General features: G+C 42.8%; 1 protein-coding gene across 7 annotated transcripts in view; it reads right to left on the bottom strand.

Annotated features, from left to right (window-relative positions):
- Rere (arginine-glutamic acid dipeptide repeats) overlaps window positions 1-19938 on the bottom strand; it is a 329883-nt gene that overhangs the window by 231820 nt on the left and 78125 nt on the right. The window lies entirely within an intron of this gene.

Below are 19938 nucleotides of genomic sequence, written 5' to 3' on the forward strand. Positions count from 1 at the left end.
GCCAACTCAAATACCCGCTAAGGTTTTTGCAGGCTGTGTATGTGTGTGTTGTTGTTAAGGACTGACGTGATCTCCCACCTAGGCAAAGGCTCTACCATTGAACCATGCTGTCAGCTGTACTATCACCAGACACTAACAGATCTCAGTAGAAATAAAGAAAGAACATCCTTGGTTGGAATTTTAGGCCACCAACAGGGAATTAAGACCAGAGTGGAAGAGAATGAATGTTAACCCATATTGGAAGATTTGGGCAATTGCAATAATTTAACTTGGTTTTGGATTCATGAGATGAGCCCTGAAGTACCACCCACTCCACAGCAGAGCCTTGAAGCCCAACTGAGACAGGGAGATTCAGTACAGTGCAGCTTTACAGCCAGCAGCCTGCTCCAATAGACAGGGATTTCTGCCTTTGTTACCCATAGTCTTTGCCCTAAACTGAAGCTCTGTCATAACTTGAGATCAAAATCTGTGTGACAGGCACTTGTTCCTTTCCATAGAGTACAGGTAGTGTTCACAAGGCCAGTCTGTGTGCTCATCATAATTTCTTGATTAGTAATTTATGGACTGTGACAGGATAAATTCTTCTCAATTCAATATAAATTGTGCTAAGAAGCACAGCCATTGGAGTAACTCAACCTACACAATCAGTTTCTCTACTAAGAGACTATAAAAAACTGTTCTTGTACCAACTCTAATAATCCATCTAGTAGAGTTCTACAGAGAAAATGACTGCAATCCCTTATCATTCTACAAATGTCTTTCCTGGTTTAAGATTAAAATGTTCACTAATTTGACTTCAGGTGTGCAGGTGATGGAAATTTATCTAGAAAATAAAAATGACTTAATTAATCCCACTAACATCTCTACATCCAGGAATTGGAGGTATGTAATAATTAGGAATACAGGCTCTCTGCTGGGCAAGGTGGGAATTTAGGAATTGGAGGCAGGATGATCATTCTTCCTTGGGATATACAGGATGTGAAAGCCAGGCTAAGTTAAATGAGTCCCATCTCAAAAACCCAGCAGGGAAAAACTGTCTCTGGAAACATAACTTGAGAACAACTGGACAGGTAGGGAGCTCAGGGAACTCATCTTTCTCAGGTACACGAGCCACACTCAGGCTTTTTAAGTCTTAATCAGAAAGAAAAGTTCTTTCACATGCTTTAATTCAATCCAAAACACAAACCAGTCAACAGCAGGAAATAAAAACGATTTAATGCACTGATTGGGGGAAGGGGCAGTAAACTGGGGAAGCCCAGAAATTCGAATTACAAACTGGGTTTCACTTACCTACTTACCATTTACCTCATTTTCTCCACCCATCTCTAGATGAAGGGATACCACATACAGGAGGCAGAGGCAAGTGGATCCCTGTTAGTTCAAAGTAAGCCTGGCTACAAAGTGAGTTCCATGTCTGTCAGGCTACACTGTGAGACTCTGTCTTTGATGATGATGACGACGACGACGACGACGACGACAACGAAGAAAGAAGAAGAAGAAGAAGAAGAAGAAGAAGAAGAAGAAGAAGAAGAAGAAGAAGAAGAAGAAAAGAAGAAATAAGCCAGGCAGTGGTGGTGCACACCTTTAATCCCAGCACTTGGGAGGCAGAAGCAGGTGGATCTCAGTGAGTTTGAGGCCAGCCTGGTCTATAAATCGAGTTCCAGGACAGCCAGGTCCACCCAGAGAAACCTTGTCTTGAAGAAAGAAAGAAAGAAAGAAAGAAAGAAAGAAAGAAAGGAAGGAAGGAAGGAAGGAAGGAAGGAAGGAAGGAAGGAAGGAAGGAAGGAAGGAAGGAAGGAAGGAAGGAAGGAAGGAAGGAAGGAAGGAAGGAAGGAAGGAGAGAAAGAGAGAAAACCCATGCATAGGTAAGTGGATGGAGAGAACTAATTTCACAATGTTGTCTTTCAACTTCCATAAGCATACTGTGATACACATACCTCTCTCCTCAGCACAGGACACACACACACACACACACACACACACACACACAAGTGCTCCTCTCATAAGTTCTTTCATTCTTTACCTTAATAACTGTTCTCTTTGTGCATTCTGTCCCAGTCTCTCTTACTCACTCGCACACTCACACCACACTTGGACAAAGCCAAGCAGTGGGAGCAGACAGAGAGGGGCTGTACTGGAAGCAGAAGCATCAGGAATGTAAAGCCAGCATCAGCTACAACAGACCCTCCCTCTCAGCAACCCCCACTCCAGAAAGACTTACTCCCACATGATGGAACCCATGAACAAGCAGAAGACTGCAAGCGTAGTTCTCAGGCTGCGATGATATCATACCAAAAGTAAAAGTGGCTTAAAACAAAAATATTTCAGCAAGAGGTTTGGGGGAAAATACAAAAGCCACACAACAAGAAGGATGGCACAAAATGGTACCCTCAGGTCAAGTATGGTGTCCACACACTTATAATCCCACTACTCAAGAAGCTGAGACAGGAGCAGCATCACAAATTCCAGGCTAGCGGGCTCTATTTGATGAACTGCAGTCGGTCCAGGTTACACGGGAGACCCTGTCTTTAAAAACATAGCAGTAACAACAAAGCTAAACTAAAAGGAGGACGCTCCTTCCCACCTTCCAATTCCTCTTCCCTGGCAATGGCAAATGAACACCTGAGACACTTGTGGACTGGAAGTTCCTTCACTTGTCCAGATACACTGAATCACTACAAATTTAGCTAACCAGCTTCTGAGCATATTTTTGTTTCTATCATTCTAGAAAAAAATATTTCTTTCAGATGAGTATTATAGAAGTTAAAAGGAAATTAAAGCCAAATAAATTATAGGGTACCTAGGCGAAACATGTCAATGGATGGTTTGGATTTGTCTTAGAAGACATTAAAATGTTACAGGCAAGATAGTTCCTCCATCTTGCATTCTTGCTGAGGCCATTTCAGGGTGAACAAGAATTTGATCTCCCTGTTGGAGAATCCTGTGGGAAATTACCCAACTCTATTCTAGGAATCCAAGGTCAAGATGCTCCAGCAAACTTATCTCAGATTCTGTTAAACTGCCTGCTTGTTCAAAAATCTTCCCTAACAGCTGCAGAGCAAAATACCAGGATGTGGTTTTTACCTCTAAAAGCCTCCTGCTCTAAATGCAGGGGGCCACACACACGGCTCCCCATACCTAAATGTCCCAGGGGCTGGAATAAAGACTTTCAATTGGATATAAACTGTGTTGATTGGTCATCTCTGGTGGGCTACCTGTAACAAGATGAAAACGATAAAAATACACACACGCACACAAACTTAATGTGGGTAACCTACACTCTTCTTTTTTTAAATGTGTACATGTGCTTTAGACCTAGCATAATCCAGACATGGTAAAGCAATTTATTAAATATTCTTGGATAACTTCACCCACCTTTATTAAGGAGAGATTAATTTTAGCAGACAAAGTAACTCTCAGAACTATCATTAGAATAGATCTTCACCTTCCCGTGTTACGGAAAAAGCTAGGATAATTGTGGCTTTGTTGCTGTTGTTGACATAGAGTGGACCAGTGGAAGAACTCCTTTAGATCAAATGTGGAAACTGTGCAGAAGCAGTGGGGAGAGCACACGAAGGACTGAGCTAACCTGGGGTTGGCCTTCAAAGACATCCTTAAAAGTCCTGCCCAATGAACAGATAGTTTTGGCCTCCACAACAGTGCTAATCTCTGGCACGCACCTACACGCCTAGCCTAAGGGGTTTGTGATGGTGAAGACTTAGCTACGCTACTCCATGTGTGCTGGAATGTCTAGCACTGAGCCACATTATTTTGAGGCAAGTTTCTGACGGAGACTGACTTCAAACTTGAGACCCACCAAACTCAGTCTCTTGTGGTGGGAGAGTTACAAAAGCAGGACGCCCCACACCCAACTGGGATTTTGGCTGTACTGGGGCCGAGGGGATTTTGTTTTGAAGGAAGCCTTGCTTAAATTTTCTATCTTCTAGTGTTCCTGTTTTATCCACTTGAGAAAATGTCCTTAAGTGGTTGTAGAATTTTTTGTTTGTAGTCTTTTTCCCTCTCTATAATTGCTTAAATTTTCTATCTTCTAGTGTTCTTGTTCTATCCTTAAGTCACCTGACTGAGTGACAGCAATCATGTGACAACACACCATCCCACACCCCACCATTCATCAGCATTAATGAACTCTGGGTCAGACTAAAATCAATCAAATATCACAGTTCTGGCAATTATGACACCTCTGTAAGGAGCCGTTACAAGCTAGTGCGCATGCGCACTAGGTAACTTTGTAACTTTCCAGCCCTTGGTCTCCGCCCCTCCCATGACGTCATATGGCTGAATAACATGTCAGAAACCGAACGTAGTGAGAGGTTGGGCGCGCGCGGTCCCAAAAAAAGGAAAAAGGACCTCCCGGGTTTCGGCACCAGATGTCCCGCGCTAACCGTCTCGCCAGCAAAAACGACGCGGGACACTCCTCAGGATCCTTCTGCAGTAAAGCTTTAATGCGTCTTGAGAGAGAGAGCATAAGCTCACAGAGCGGAGACTCTGAACACCCAAAAGCCCCTCCTTATATAGGCTGGCAACCGCTGCCTCAGAAGTGTTACTCTCTGACTGGCTGAAGCTTGTCGGACCATATGACGTCAGCTGATCAGACCATATGACGTCACGGGAGGGGCGGAAACCAAGGGCTGGAAAGTTACAAAGTTACCTAGTGCGCATGCGCACCAGCTTGTAACGGCTCCTTACAACCTCAGGAATCTTTACATTTCAAATCTAACTATAAGATCAAAGAGTTTCAGTTGTTATCTTTTCCAAGAACGACAATTCCAGTATCTCCATCACTATAAAGGCTCCTCTCCCATGTGGAATGTAAGCCTTCAAAGATTTCTCCACCCTGAGAAGGAAGAAACTATAATGACTAAAGATAAATGTTTTGTTCTTCGAGGCAAAGGAATGAGAAGACTGACAAACATCCATGAGACGGCCAATAAATGGGCAGAAATGTCAGAAAGCACAACTAGAGGAGTTTAGCCACTGTCCAATGGTAAATCAATGTTCCTCTCTAGACATGGACTTCATCTCATCTTCTTTTTTTTTTTTTTTTTCCCTTATTTCGGTATGTATGTGCATGGAAGTCAGATGACAATTTATGAGAGCTGTTCTCTTCTTTTCCACAATGTGTGTCAGGAAAAGGAACTCAGGTCATCCAGCTTGGCAGCAAATCCATTTACCCACTGAGTCATCTCACTGGCCCACAGTTTTCATCTTGTAACCACAGAAACCAACTACGTCCTGCTGCCTTTACAAGGCAGTCATGAGGCCTGAGTTCAGTGAAGGTTGTTCAGTATAGAGCCTTCTCCTGACAGAAATATACCACAGTCTCCACATAAGCTACTAAAACCCCTGAATACTGACTGCATAAAATTTATACTGTATTAGTTAGCTGCAGCTGCTAAAACAAAATTCCATAGGCTGGTGGCTTTAGAAACAGACCTTCCTGTCAACTCAACCCCCTAGTGACTGCCTTCTTCCAGCCTTGCCTCTCTGCACCCCTTTCCCTTCTTCTCTTTACTAACCCATCACAACAGCATCTCTGAATGCCACAATGTTAAGGTTACATCTGGAAGGTCTGGACTCAGGAACACAATTCAATCCATAGTTATCTGCCGACACAAGCTCTACTGGATGTCTGTGGCAGGAATGAAATCTTTGTATTTATCTCGTCTTTATCTACAGAGAGACAGATTTAAAGATGATTTACTTTGAATAGGGTTAAAGGCTACTTACAGAAATTCATACAATATAAAGTTTTAAACAGATAAAGTACTGGGATGATAAGGTGCTAAGAGTTACCCATGGTTCCCCTGTACCAGGTCCAGCTCTAAAGTGTTCCATTCCACCTTTGAGAAGTGAAGACAGTGTAATGGGGGGGGGGGGATCCACTGTCTGCATGTCTCTCATTATAACACTTCCGTTTCCCTTGACATAGAAAAACTGAGGTGCAAGAAGGAGACTAAGATGAAACCACAGATGAAGTGATACACAAGTGTAAGCTGAGGTTCACTCTATACCTTGTATTCATGAGCAAATAGCCCAAAGGCACAGAGGAAAACCGGTCAGTTGCAAGGGTGCTAAGTCCTTTAGTTAAAGAGGTGAGATCCTAATACACCAAAAGACGTGAGAAGCAGAGAGAAGTGCGACACAGTGTACAAAGCCCATGGAGCTCCTCAGCACACAATCCGTATACACAAGTTTGTTCTCCAATCAACACAAGTCAGGGGCTACAGATCCAGACAGAGTCAGCACATCTGACCAAAATAAGAATTGCAAAGCCTTCCTAGTAATTCAAGCTCAGATTTTAGGGCTCACTGTTGGTTATGAATGGCAGATTTAAGGCTGGGCTTAAACCATAGCTCCATAAACTACCTGTAACTATAAACTGTGGGCATAAACCCAAATGTTTATACACTGTCTTCCAGGGTATAGGCCACACCCCACAGAAATACTCAAAGATGCCTCTAAAGAAAATCAAAGAACCTGTGCTGAAGAAAAAGTTCAGTCATTGCTGAAGTACCTGTAGGGGGGGTACTCTAGAAGGGAAGAGAAGAGAGGAGGGGAGAAGAATAAGCATGGCTGGGCACACAATATAATCCTACTGTTTGGAAAGTACAATCAGAGGGTTCACATATTTAAAAACAGCTTGGTCTTCATAGAAAGATAAATCTTTCCACCAAAAGCTGCCAAGCCCCACCGCCACATGTGAGCTTTACGCCAGCCGCCCGCCTGAGTTAGGCCCAAATGAATACACAGAGGCTTGTATTAGGTTCAAAGCTGCTTGGCCAATGACTAGGATTCTCATCTGTTAGCTCAGTCTTAATTATCATAAATCTATATATTTTATAAGACTTATAGAGGATGCCTTTTGCTGGCACCCTCTCTTGCTGGTGGCTCACATGGTGCTGCTGGAGGAGGAAGGGGGAAAGGACACTTCCTGTTTCTCCTTGCTTAAATATGAGTCTCCTTGCTATGTCACTTCCTGCCTGGATCACCACTTCTCTACTACATTTTCCAGAATCCTCTTTGAGTCCTAATCCCATCTAACTTGCTCTCTCATTGGCCAAACAAGTACTTTATTCAATAATCAATAAGATGAACATACACAGTACATTCCCCATCAGAGTTCCAGACCAGGTAGGACTCCACAGTGAGACCCCTGTCTCAAACAAGCAAACAAACATGTAAAATCAGAATAAAGAAGCCATGGTTCTGGGAACTAAAAGAACACAGAGAGAGTACTATTAAATGCTGGCAGTGACAAAAACTGCATCAGTGCAGTCAAAATGCTGCAAATAAGCATAGCCAGACATAGCTCTAACCTCCCCAGGTAGACGGACGTGGCGGAACTCAGCAGACAGAAGCAGAGAGAGTTCAAAGCCATCCTCTACTGCACAGCCAGTGCCAAACCAGCCTAGGCTACATGAGACCCTCTCTCAAAATCAAAAGCAAGAGTTACAAAGACGCTGAAGGGTGGAGGGAATAGGGAAATTGCTGCAAAAGCCTCATGGCCTGAGTTCCATCTCTGAAAGCCATACAAAGGCAAAGGGTAAAAGCTGACTTGAGAGGTGTGCTCTGACCTCCATATACAAATCTACATAACAGTGATTTAAAATATAAAACAGCAGACAAGTAGTGTACAGTATTTGGCACACAGTTTCTGTCACAGTAATTATACTAATTATATACTGTGAGTACAAGACCAAAGTTACTTCATTTCGTAATTTTTACTATTCAGGTAAATGATGACCCAAACATAGTAGGAAGGGTGAACATTTCACTAATGAATGTGTTGAATGTGAGGGTACTCCATGGACAGAGCACAGTCCATGAAAGAAACGTGAGCAGACGGACAGACAGTCAGACAGCTCATGGACACAGTGCTTGCCTCTCGTCAAAGAGGTACTGTACCCAATCGCCAGCACTGCTCCACCAGAAAAGAATGTTCACACGAAGTCAATTCTCTCTTATAATGCCTCTGAGAATTAAATTCTTCATCTTTAAAAGAAAAGGCTCTAACTACTGATTTAACTCATCCTCAAACCACACATACACACACACACACACACACACACACACCCCACCACCACCACCGCCGCCGCCGCCGCCGCCGCCGCCACCACCACCACCACCACCAGTTGGCTTCAAACTCCAGAGTTCTACTTGACTCTTATTTGAGTACTACTGGAATTAAAGGCATGTACCACTAAGTCCAGCACCACACACATATTTAAAATTCTCTGAACACCCTGTGTCCCATTCCCCAGTTGGGGGAGGGGGTGTTGGTTTGATGTGGTGATCTGAATGACAGCTGTCCCTCTAGTCTTTGGTAACTAATGTTTGCTCCTACTTGGCACTGTTTGGGGAGAATTAGGAGATGGGGCCTTACTGGAGGAGGTGTGTTACTGGAGGGCAGGTTTTGAGAGCTTGCAAACTAGCACCATTTCAAATTCTCATCTTTACTTAATGCTTGAGGTTAGAGGTGTGAGTTCTTAGTGGTTCCATCTACCTTACTTGCCTGCTGCTATGCTTTCCTGGTGACTATAATGACCTCTTATCCCTCTGGAATGGTAATCCCAGAACAAACATTTTTGTAAATTGCCTTGGTCACAGTGTCATAACAACAGAAAAACTGTCAAGACAGTTAAATAATAAAATAAAATTCCTGAACAACACCTGAAACTAATTTTTCTATTTTGCATTTATATTGGACAAATTATTCATTACATTTTTGTTTCTGAGACAGTGTCTCACTAAATATCCCAACCCAAAAATCAGAGCCAAAAACAGGGCCAAGGCTTTAAGAAACCTGCCACCCATGAAATTCCAAAAAGCAGCCAACCCTAGTGACAATCCTGAAGTTCTGAGGTCACAGAAACATAACATGATTTACCTCCTACCCTATGGTTCAGAAAGGAAGTTTCTGGGCCTGGTGAGGCCATGATCTCCCCTCAGGACAGCAAATGCAGAGAGAGCAGGAGATGAATGTGCCATGCTAATAAAGGTACCAACACATGGCAGAGCATAAATAAGTATGTGTTAACTTAAAATGTTACAGCTGAGTTACTGGCAGAGCATATACAATATAAGCCTCTGTGCAGTAATTTGGAAGTGGCTCCTGGGACAGGAAAGCCCCACCTACACAGGGAGTTCCAGGGTGTGGTCGAAATTTCCACGTACTAACTGTCCAAGCTTATAAAAAGGATTCTAGGGTCTGGAGAGATAGCTCAGAGGTTAAGGGCACTGGCTGCTGATTTCAATTCCCAGCAACCACATGGTGGCTCAGAGCCATCTATAGTGAGGTGTGATGATCTTTTCTGGTGTAGGAGAGTACATGCAGAGCACTCATATGCATAAAACAAATAATAGGTAAATAAATAAATAAATAAATAAATCCTAAAATGGGGGAGGGGGAGATCCTAAACACACAAGAACAGAGGCAAGCAGAGCTTCTTGGTAGCTGCATTTTCCCAGGTGGGCTCTGCTTACTGGCTCCTTTAAAAGGCAGCTCCCTCACTCAGCATTAGTGGCAAAAATCAGGAGTCTTTTTCTAAAAGAGTCCCTGCTACCAAACACTTAAATAGTGGCCTGGACCCAGAAACTTCCCAGAGTTGGGACAGTAAACATGGCTCCTGTGAGACTAGCCTCCTAGGGACCTGAGGGGGAGGAGCCAGAACCAGCACACACCATGATCTAAGTCTCACAGCAGTCTTGGGCTGGTTTGCTTTTGTTTGGTTTGGTTTGGGCTCATGCAGACAGAAAGATTACAGATGCACAGTAAGGACAGATGCAGACAGAAAGAACCTCTAAATGGTCACAGTGTGTGTGTGAAAATATGTTCAGGCTTGAGAGAGAAGACAAAGAGTATATGCAGTCTTAGATTTAAAAATATAAAGAGAGTAATATAAAAGAAAAAAGCCACATAAAGATGAAAAGTACACAGAGTCTGGATCCTGTATTATACTGTGTTGTGTTTGAATTTTTTGGCTGTTAAGAGACACTAGATTTACCTATCTAATCTATCTCCACATCCAGCAAGTATCTTTCTTTCTTTTTTATTTAAATTAAAAACAAGCTTGTTTTACATGTCAATCCCAATCCCCTCTCCCTCCCCTCCTCCCCTGCACCCCCACCAAACCCCTATTTCATTCCCTTTCTGCTCCCCAGGGAGGGTAAGGCTTTCCATGGAGAATTTTCAAAGTCAGTCATATCCTTTGGAGCAGAGCCTAAGCCCTCCCCCGTGTGTCTAGGCTGAGAGAGCATCCCTCTTTGTGGGGTGGGCTCCCAAAGTCCATTCGTGTACTAGGGATAAATACTGATCCACTACCAGAGGCCCCATAGATTGTCCAGACCTCCAAACTGACATCCACGTTCATGGGGTCTGGATTAGTCCTATGCTGGTTTCCCCATTATCAGTCTGGGGTCCATCAGCGACCCCTTGTTCAGGTCAGCTGTTTCTGTGTTTTTCTCCAGCCTGTTCTTGACCCCTTTGCTCATCACTCCTCCCTCTCTGCAACTGGATTCCAGAGTTCAGTTCAGTGTTTAGCTGTGGGAGTCACCTTCTGCTTCCATCAGCTACTGGATGAAGGCTCTAGGATGGCAAATAAAGTAGTCATCAATCTGATTATCAGAGAAGGACATTTAAGGTAGTCTCTCCACTACTGCTTAGATTGTTATTTGGGGTCAACCTTGTAGATCTCTGGACATTTCCCTAGTGCCAGATTTCTCTTTGAACCTATAATGGCTCCCTTTATTAATGTATCTCTTTTCTTGCTCTCCTCTATTCTTCCCATGACTCAATCTTCCTGCTCCCTCCTGTCCTCCTCTCCCCTCCTCTTCTCCCTTTCTCCTTCCTAACTCCCTTTCCCCTCCCCCCATGCTCTCAATTTGCTCTGGAGATCTTGTCCTTTTCCCCTTCTCCAGGGGACCATGTAATGCCTCTCTTAGGGTCCTCCTTGTTTCCTAGCTTCTCGGGTGGTGTAGATTATAGGCTGATAGTCCTTTGCTCTATGTCTAAAATCCATATATGAGTGAGTATATACCATGTTTGTCTTTTTATGACTGGGTTACCTCACTCAGGATGGTCTCTTCTAGTTGCATCAATTTGCCTACGAATTTCAAGATTCCATTGTTGTTGTTTTTTTGTTTTGTTTTGTTTTTCCTGCTGAGTAGTGCTACACTGTATAAATATACCACATTTTCTCCATCCATTCTTCAGTTGAGGGACATCTAGGTTGCTTCCAGGTTCTGGCTATTACAAATAATGCTGCGATGAACATCGTTGAACATATGTCCTTGTTGTATGAATGTGCACCTTTGGGGGTCTATGCCCAAGAGAGGAATTGCTGGATCTTGGGGTAGACTGATTCCCATTTTCCTGAGGAACTGCCATACTGATTTTCAAAGTATGAGCATGCACTCCCACCAGCAGTGGAGGAGTGTTCCCCTTTCTCCACATACTCTCCAACATAAACTGTCCTTGGTGTTACAGAAGAACTTTGGGTGACTGTCCAGACAGCAAGACGTCCCTGTCATTAACCCGTCTGGGTTGTGTGATGGAACTGAACATTAGATATTTATAATCATAATTTTTCTTAGTTATAGTAAAAGGGTAAATTAGATATAAAACTTTAGACTCACCAAGATAACTAAATATTTTCTCTAATTTTGCCAAACACAAATGGACTAGACATTGTAACTATAATGTTTACTTGATAACTGTTTTTGTTATATATAGCTTTACTATATTAAGGTTAAAAACTTGCCTTTTTTAATTAGACAAAAAGGAGGAAATACTGTGAAATAATCCTTCTGTACACTGTGAATATTTACTCTCATTGGTTAATAAAAAAGCTGACAGGCAAGTAGCCAGACAAGAAGTTAGGTGGGAAAGCCAAACTGAGAATGATGAGGAGGGCAAAGTCAGCAGTCGTTAGCAGATATAGAGGGAGCAGAAGATGAACATGCCATTAATAAAGGTACCAACACATTGCAGAGCATAAATAAGGTATATAGGTTAACTTAAAATATAAGAGCTAGTTAGCAATATGCCTGAGCTACTGGCCAAGAACTTACAATTAATATAAGCTCCTGTGTAACGAAAAATGAGTTCACCAAACCCCTCAGATCAATAAAGGTTTGCTACTACCATTTTGAGATCAAACTAGGTCTATTCTTTCATTTTTCTTCCATTGATTTATTACTAGTCCTGGCTGACCTGGAACTCACTATGCACACCAGGCTGGCCTTAAACCACAGAGAACTCTGCCTCCCAAGTACTAGAAGTACACCAGCACACCTGGCCCTAACTCTTCTTTTCACAAAACAAATATTAATATGTATAATAAAAGATTTAGTAATTTGAGCCACTCCAAAAAAATACTTCTGTAGTCTTCATAATAAGAAAAAGGCACCCATTTTGAAGAATAGATTTGGACACTGTAATAGTGTTAACTTGAGAATCAGAACCACCTGGGAGGTAGCTCCCTGAGCATGTCTGTGGGGAGCATCTGACTGCAGTGATCACCTGAGCACGCCTGTGGAGAGCATCTGACTGCAGTGATAACGGTGAAGACCCTACACTGAGTGAGTGGCACCATTCCTTGCTTGAGATCCAGGACTGTGTAACCGGAGAAAGGGAGCTGAGCAACTGCTTTGCCTTGGTCTTCCTCTGCTTATTGTTACTGAGGTAACAATAAGACCAGCTCCCTCAAGTTTCTGCTGCTGTGACTTCCCACCATGATAGACTCTAACCTCAACTCTGGACCTAAATAAATCCTCTCTCCCTTAAGTTGTTTTGGTCAAGTATTTTATCACAGCAACAGGAAAACAAACTAAACCAAAAATTAAATTTTCTGTCTTTCTTGGCTGACTGGTATTACCAAAACCCAGTTACAGAAAGTTCACCACATACTACACAAGCATGACACGGCAATTCTATATTAATATGTTCAGTGTTTAGAATGATGAGACTAATGAGTAACCAGTTACACCACCTTTGAAGAACCTGACCCATCAAATGGACAGACAACTCAGCAGTTACAAGTACTCTTGCAGGGGACCCAGGTTTAATTCTCCGTGCACATATGGCAGCAATCAGCTCTGACTATTGTTCCATGGGAGCTGAAGTTCCTGGCTTCCTCAGGCACTAGGCACACATGTGGTACACAGACATGCACGGAGGCAAAGCGCCTATACACATAAAATGAAAATGAAAAAAAAAAAAAAATTCTCCAATCTTGGACCTGAAAGTTCAGATACAAAGAACCTAACTCCTTCTGGTCCTTATGCAAAGAACAAATGAGTCTGAGGAACCCTGAAGGCCATGCTAGAAGGCATAGCTTCAATTATCATTGTATTCAAAGGCACACAATTCACTACTGCTGCTGAGGATCCAGCAGAGGCCTGTTTCCACCCATCTATTTGTAAATTCTTAGTAGATAATCTGGTGGACTCAAGGTAAAGCAGCTGTGAACAGAGCAGCATACAGCACCTGGGAGCTTCTGACTTGAGCAACATCTCAAATGCACAGGGAGTGTATGCTCTATTTAGCTCTTCTGATGCTCAGCAGCCACACATAAACTGTCCCCTTTAAAAACCAGGGCTCAGGAGCTCACTGACTTTGGAAAAGCAGGACATGAGGACTGAGCAATTAGTTCAAGTATTAATGGCAAGAACACTTTGCTTTCATATAAAGATTTCCTAAACATACCCACATTCTTCAAAATGTCCACACACAACTTACAATCAATGACTGCCTCATTTTACCCACCAAACCCAAACACTGCTGACCTATAACACCTCTACACAACCTTCCAATGCACTAACCAGTCGGCAGTATTAAGCTGCAGTCTCTCTTGCTGTCATTCTTTTGTTCCTGCTCTGATGTCAAACCTACACATCACTCACTAGATCTCCTTTATCAACTACAGGCATCAACTTAAAAAGAATGGAGACATGGGTCAGCAAGGTGGCTCAGCAGATGAAGGCACCTTACCACTATGCCTGATGCCCTGAGTTCCCCTCCCAAATCCACACACTGTAGAGAGCAACTCTGAAAGTTGTCCTTTGACCTCCATACATGCCCCATGACATGTGCAACACACACACACACACACACACACACCAATTAAAAAAAAAATTTAAGGCTGTGGAATTGTAAAAATCTACCTGAAGGAATGTTTTCAATATTTTATGCAAATGTTACCTGATTTTTCTCCAACCTAAGGTACCTTTCAAGGACACCTAATTTGCCTAATTGTCTCATCAATAGAACTTTCAATGAAACAACATTAGGAACCAACAATTTCATACCTGTGCACAAAGAGAACAAAAAAGGAATAGTTAATGAACTGTATCTACAAGTCCTCTTTGCATTTGTACAACAACAAAAATGCTGCAATCAAAGTGTACTTCAGCACAAGACTGGAGAAACGACTGATCACACTCTCTGAGGCACAAACACAATGGACTGACCAGAGAAATAGTCAAGTTTTCAAGATCGGGGAGCCAGAGAGATAGCTCAGCAGCTAAGAATGCTTGCAACCATGCCCGACAATCTCAGTTCAATCCCCAGGACCTGCATGGTCCCCTAGTTGTCCTCTGACCTCCTTATGTGTTGACACATGCACATACAAACACATGCTAACTACAACTGATGGGTTAATAAAAAAAATGTAATTTTTAAAGGGAGGACAGAAGATAAGGATTGAGCTTGGAATCCTAACCAAATTATTCAACCTCTCAATGCCTCATCTTCCTGGGTTTGACTAGATCCATCTTATACCTACAAAGACTATAAATAATTCATGGGAACAAAGAACATTAAGGAAATGGAATTATACACAACCCTATTGTCCAGAGAAAGGCAACAACCACTTCTGCTGTACTGATTTCTGGCCTCTTTATCTATGCTGAGTAAACACTACTGGGTTGCTGGGATCATACTGCATGAAGTTAAAGAGATACTGCTTATGCACATAGGAAAAAACTTTCTCTTCATTTTCTCCCCTTCCCTTCCCTTCCCTTCCCTTCCCTTCCCTTCCCTTCCCTTCCCTTCCCTCCCCTCCCCTCCCTCCCTGTATGTATGCATGTATGCATGTATGTATGTATGTATTCAAACACAGATCCCCAGCTCTTATACTACAATAGAGAAGGGCACCATATGCACCATGGGGGCCAGAAGTTGAGGTTGGGATGTTTTTCTCTATCACCCTCCACCTTCTGAGTCAGAATCTCTTTCAATGAAGTTGTAATTCTCAGTGATTTTAGCTAGACTGGGCAGGCCCCTAGCTTGTTCTTCCTGCATCTGGCTTCCCAGCGCCAGGGTTACAGCACTCACCTTTTATGTGGGTGCTGAGGCTTGAACTCAGGTCTTCATGCTTATGCAGCAAGCACTTACCCCAATGAGACATGGACACTTATAAGGACTTTAAATAGCTACATACTTCCTTGCATAGACAAACTTTCTCTTTCCAATACTAGATGCTTAAAACTGACCAAGACTACATTTAGTAAATGTCTTTTTGGGTGGTTGTTTTCATTTTTTTCTTCTCAAATACTCTCTTCCTCTTTATTCGAGAAATGAGTTAAAGTGTGCTAATGGCGGCTAATAAATCTTCCCACTGACATGAGAAACTTTTTATCACACAAGGAATAGCAGATCACTTACATAATGTTTTGCTTGTGTAATATTTCAAAGCAAAACAAAATGGCATGTCCATGGGTTAACTTTGTTTTGCTGTTATTATTTGCTCACTGACTTGTTTTGTTGAAACAGAGTCTCAACTCTGTAATTCTAGCCTGGAAATCACTATGTAGCACAGGCTGGCCTCAAACGGCTCAGAAGTCTCCTCCCTCTCTCTCCCAAATACTGAAATTACCAGTGTAAGCCACCATCACCAGCCAGGTTTTCTCATCTTATTTCATGAGTTACTATGCTCTTTTTCTTTTTCTTCTTCTTCTTCTCCTGCTGTAGTTTAAGTGGTGAAAACAGGTACTAGTGTTACTGCCAGTACATATTTAGTCCTCACTGCACGAGGCAACAAGTGCCAGGTTTACCCTGAGCACTTCCATAGTGCTGTAGTTTGAATCTGATTCACAGTTTGGATGTGGTCCTATATTAGAACCTTATTCCCCAATGCTCCAGTGCCGGAAGGGTCTGGTAGAAAGGAAGGCAGTTATGCATGAGTGGACTGATGTGAAACAGGCTAGTGTCGTCACCCACTCCTGCTCACTCACCTTTGCTTTCCAGCCCTTTGGCCTTCAGCTACAACACTAGGTCATTTCCAGGATCATGAGCCAAATAAACTTCTCATGGTTCTAAATTACCCAGTGTAAGCCAGGCACTGTGCACCCACCTGTAATGCCAGTCCTTAGAGGTGGAGGCAAGAAGATGAGGAATTTTGATTCGGCCTGCACTTCATGAGTCTCTGGCTCAAAACTAGTAATAATTACTTAAGAAATAAATTGGAGCTAGGTGGTGACGCACACCTTCAATCCCACAACTCTAGAGGCAGAGGCAGGCAGATCTCTGAGTTGAGATCAGGCTAGTCTACAGATGGAGTTCCAGTACAGCTAGGTCTACACAGAGAAACCCTGTCTCAAAAAAAAAAAAAAAACCACCCAAATAAACAAATAGATAAATGGATGGATAGAGAGGGAGGGAGGGAGGGAGTAAGAGGGAAGGATCATTGATTAAGAGCACTGGCTGCTATTCCAGAAGACCTGGTCCGATTCCCAACACCCACAAAGTGGTCCCGATCTTTAACTCCAGGATCATCCAATGTCCTCTTCTGGCCTTTGTAGGCACCAGACACACATACAGTGTACAGATACATGTGGACAAACACCTACACATATCAAATCCTAAAAAAAAAGTAAACAAATGATTCAATCTGTGGTATCCACAGCAACAAAGGTAGACAGAGACCAGATACACGCCCATTAGGTAGACTCATTGTTTTCCCACACTGGAACTGGGTAAGAGTCTGTTGGATTTCCTGATGATTGTTAAGTCATTTGCTCTTCACTGCAAACATGTATCTGTCACCTTGTCATAGACACTGCACTGTAAGGACAAACAGTGCAAGCCTAAGGCTCGCCTCAGTGTTTAGAATCAAGGACCTTGTGTCAGGAATAACAAGCAGCTAACACAAGACTTGTGAGATACTCTGTTCGGCCTGGACCTAGGACACGCCTCTACTTCCATTTCCATCTGCATAGAGCCGAGTCGTCATCGTCTTCTTCTTCTTCCTTTTTTTTTTTGGTTTTTCGAGACAGGGTTTCTCTATGTAGCTTTGGAGCCTATCTTGGCACTCGCTTTGTAGACCAGGCTGGCCTCAAACTCAGAGATCCGCCTGCCTCTGCCTCCCGAGTGCTGGGATTAAAGGTATGTGCCACCAACACCTGGCTTATACAGCGGAGTCTTGCTACAACATAAATCTTTCCATTTTCCTTAACCAGATAGATTATAAGATTTTCTAGAAAGTACACTGTATTTCCTCACCCCAAGAATTTGCTTCTCTGATCACTTAAAAAGAATGTCTATCTGAGCTAATCTTTTCTGCCTGACCACAGCAGTCCCAACACCACTCCACCAGTAAGAAGACCACACTCTATGAACACATGCCTATCGGGTTTGTCTCTGCGGCCACGCTCCCTGCACAGTCTCAGAAGCCCATGTCAGTGATAACAGTGCTGCACAGTCCTCTCTTATCACCAAGAGCAAAGAGCAGGGACCAGTCTAATTACAATCTGTTCAGCAGCCTTCAGAGCCTGACTTCATCGGGGGCCTATGGTCAAAGATTTATGTCTATTTAATCTTCAATCTTGGGTAAATACTTTCCAGTAACTTGGCACCGGTGAGTAACACATGTTTAAATTTAAGAAGTGAGTGCATGGCCCACAACAGGAACGTTTTAAACCTGTCTATCAATTATCCTGCCCAGGCCAAAGCAGTGGTCCAAGTCTCTTCTCAGTGCTTTGGGACAGTGTGAAAGGAGATAAAGAGACAAAGAGGAAATGCCCTAGTCAATGCCAGTGATACTGACATTTGTTTGAGTTCTACAAACTAACCCTAGAACAGGGAACAAAGACTCTCTTCCTCCCTCCCTTTTTAAACAATATAGTGTCTTCCTATTATAAAATCCTGTTTCTACTGCCTTCTTGGACTACACAATAGCAAGCAAAAACTCTCTGACCTTGGGAAACCATGGTAAATAACACATATTAATATTACATGGTGTACCAGTTTCCTCAAAACCAAAACTAATTTGATCACAAGTAAACTATTACACGAATAAACAACAGCTTCTTTTGTTGTATCATTTGATGAACATCAATCACTACCTTGGCAATGGACAAGGGATTAAGAAACAGCCAGGCAAATTCACAAAACCTCCAATATAAGGTAAAACTATGCTACAGGAACAGCCAGTGCTGTCTGCCCTACCAGCTGTACACAGTCATACTAATTAAAATGAAAAGCTGGTCTGCATATCACACAGGCAATTCGGAAAATCCTACTGGCAAGTTGTCATGGTTCATCGGCACTCTTCCTTGCCCTACCCTACAATGTAGAAAGTAAATCAATCAGTACATTGCTAACTGTGCCTAAATGTGTGTACACACACACACACACACACACACGCACGCGCGAAAGCTTTTCACAAATTATCACAGCCATGTAGAATGAAGCATGTCCTGCGGACTATAAAAACAGTACACAAAGGAAGAACCACATTACATCAGCTCTCGCCTCAATTCATAAATGCAAAACCACAGAACAAGGAAAAAATCTAAAAAGCCTTTTTCTGGAAACCTTAGGGTGAATGGACGTGGGTTAAGTCTTTAAATATGTTATTGAACGGGTCTCATTGATGCATCACTTTCAAAAGCCAAGGGGAGGGAAAAGTGTAATCTTAGTCAATTTTATCATGCAAGGAGATCAAATAACATTTCAAGAGCAGCCTGCCAAGCACAAGTGCCTGCCAGAGCACAATGAGCACTCAGAGGCTGTGGGCTGAAAGCATCATCTACTGGCCCCAGAGATCTTTACAGAATAGTTTCAACACTACTAAATTACAGAGTTGGCAAAAACAAACGCAGTCCTAAGTAAGTCCTGCACTACTGTGGAGTCTGTCAGGCATCTATCTGCACACCTGCCTCCTGTTACTTTCCCAGGCAATGTAAACATCCAGAAAGACAACCGTCTTTTCCGGCCTGAGTCTACAAACACTTAAAAGGGAGAGCTAGCTGTGCTTCTGGAAATAATTGCCCACAGAATGGATAGGATATTGTTCCCATGTGTGAGGAAGGTTTTAAATCATGTCTACTTTAAATGTGAAGTTCCCTGAGAAGGAACAAGAACTCAGAACCACACTTGGGCAGAGTTGAAGGTCTTTGTCAGCTCTGTTCACAGCTTTTCCTCAAATATCTCTATCTTGGAAGCATACAGGAGCACAATTTCAAAGGGAAAATGTAATCTCATTTACCCCATGCTCATTCACAAACTATTTCTTAGATTGGCCATATGGCTGAAAGGCCTTCAGCCAAACAATGCCCCTAAGGAGTCAGTGCCACATGTGTGCCAGGAACTCCTAAAGGCTGAGAGTAAGACAAAGTAGCCTATTACAGCCAGCCACCCCCCCCCCCAAAGTGGTTAAGCAGGTCTCAGAGGAGCAGAGGATATCTTAGTAAACAAGGAAAAGGTGGTGAGAAAACACTCTCTCTCTCTCTCTCTCTCTCTCTCTCTCTCTCTCTCTCTCTCTCTCTCTCCCTCTCTCTCCTGCAAGTTGGAATCCCACAAGCACCCACATGCTCACACAGAATTTAAGCTAATGTAATCGTTGTCAAGACTAACCCTGTATTTCAGCTATTTTGGCCAAGAGTCAAATCAAAAGTGATCAGCATTCTTTTTATTAC

Source organism: Cricetulus griseus, chromosome 2, assembly GCF_003668045.3.
Source record: "Cricetulus griseus strain 17A/GY chromosome 2, alternate assembly CriGri-PICRH-1.0, whole genome shotgun sequence".
NCBI lineage: Eukaryota > Metazoa > Chordata > Mammalia > Rodentia > Cricetidae > Cricetulus > Cricetulus griseus.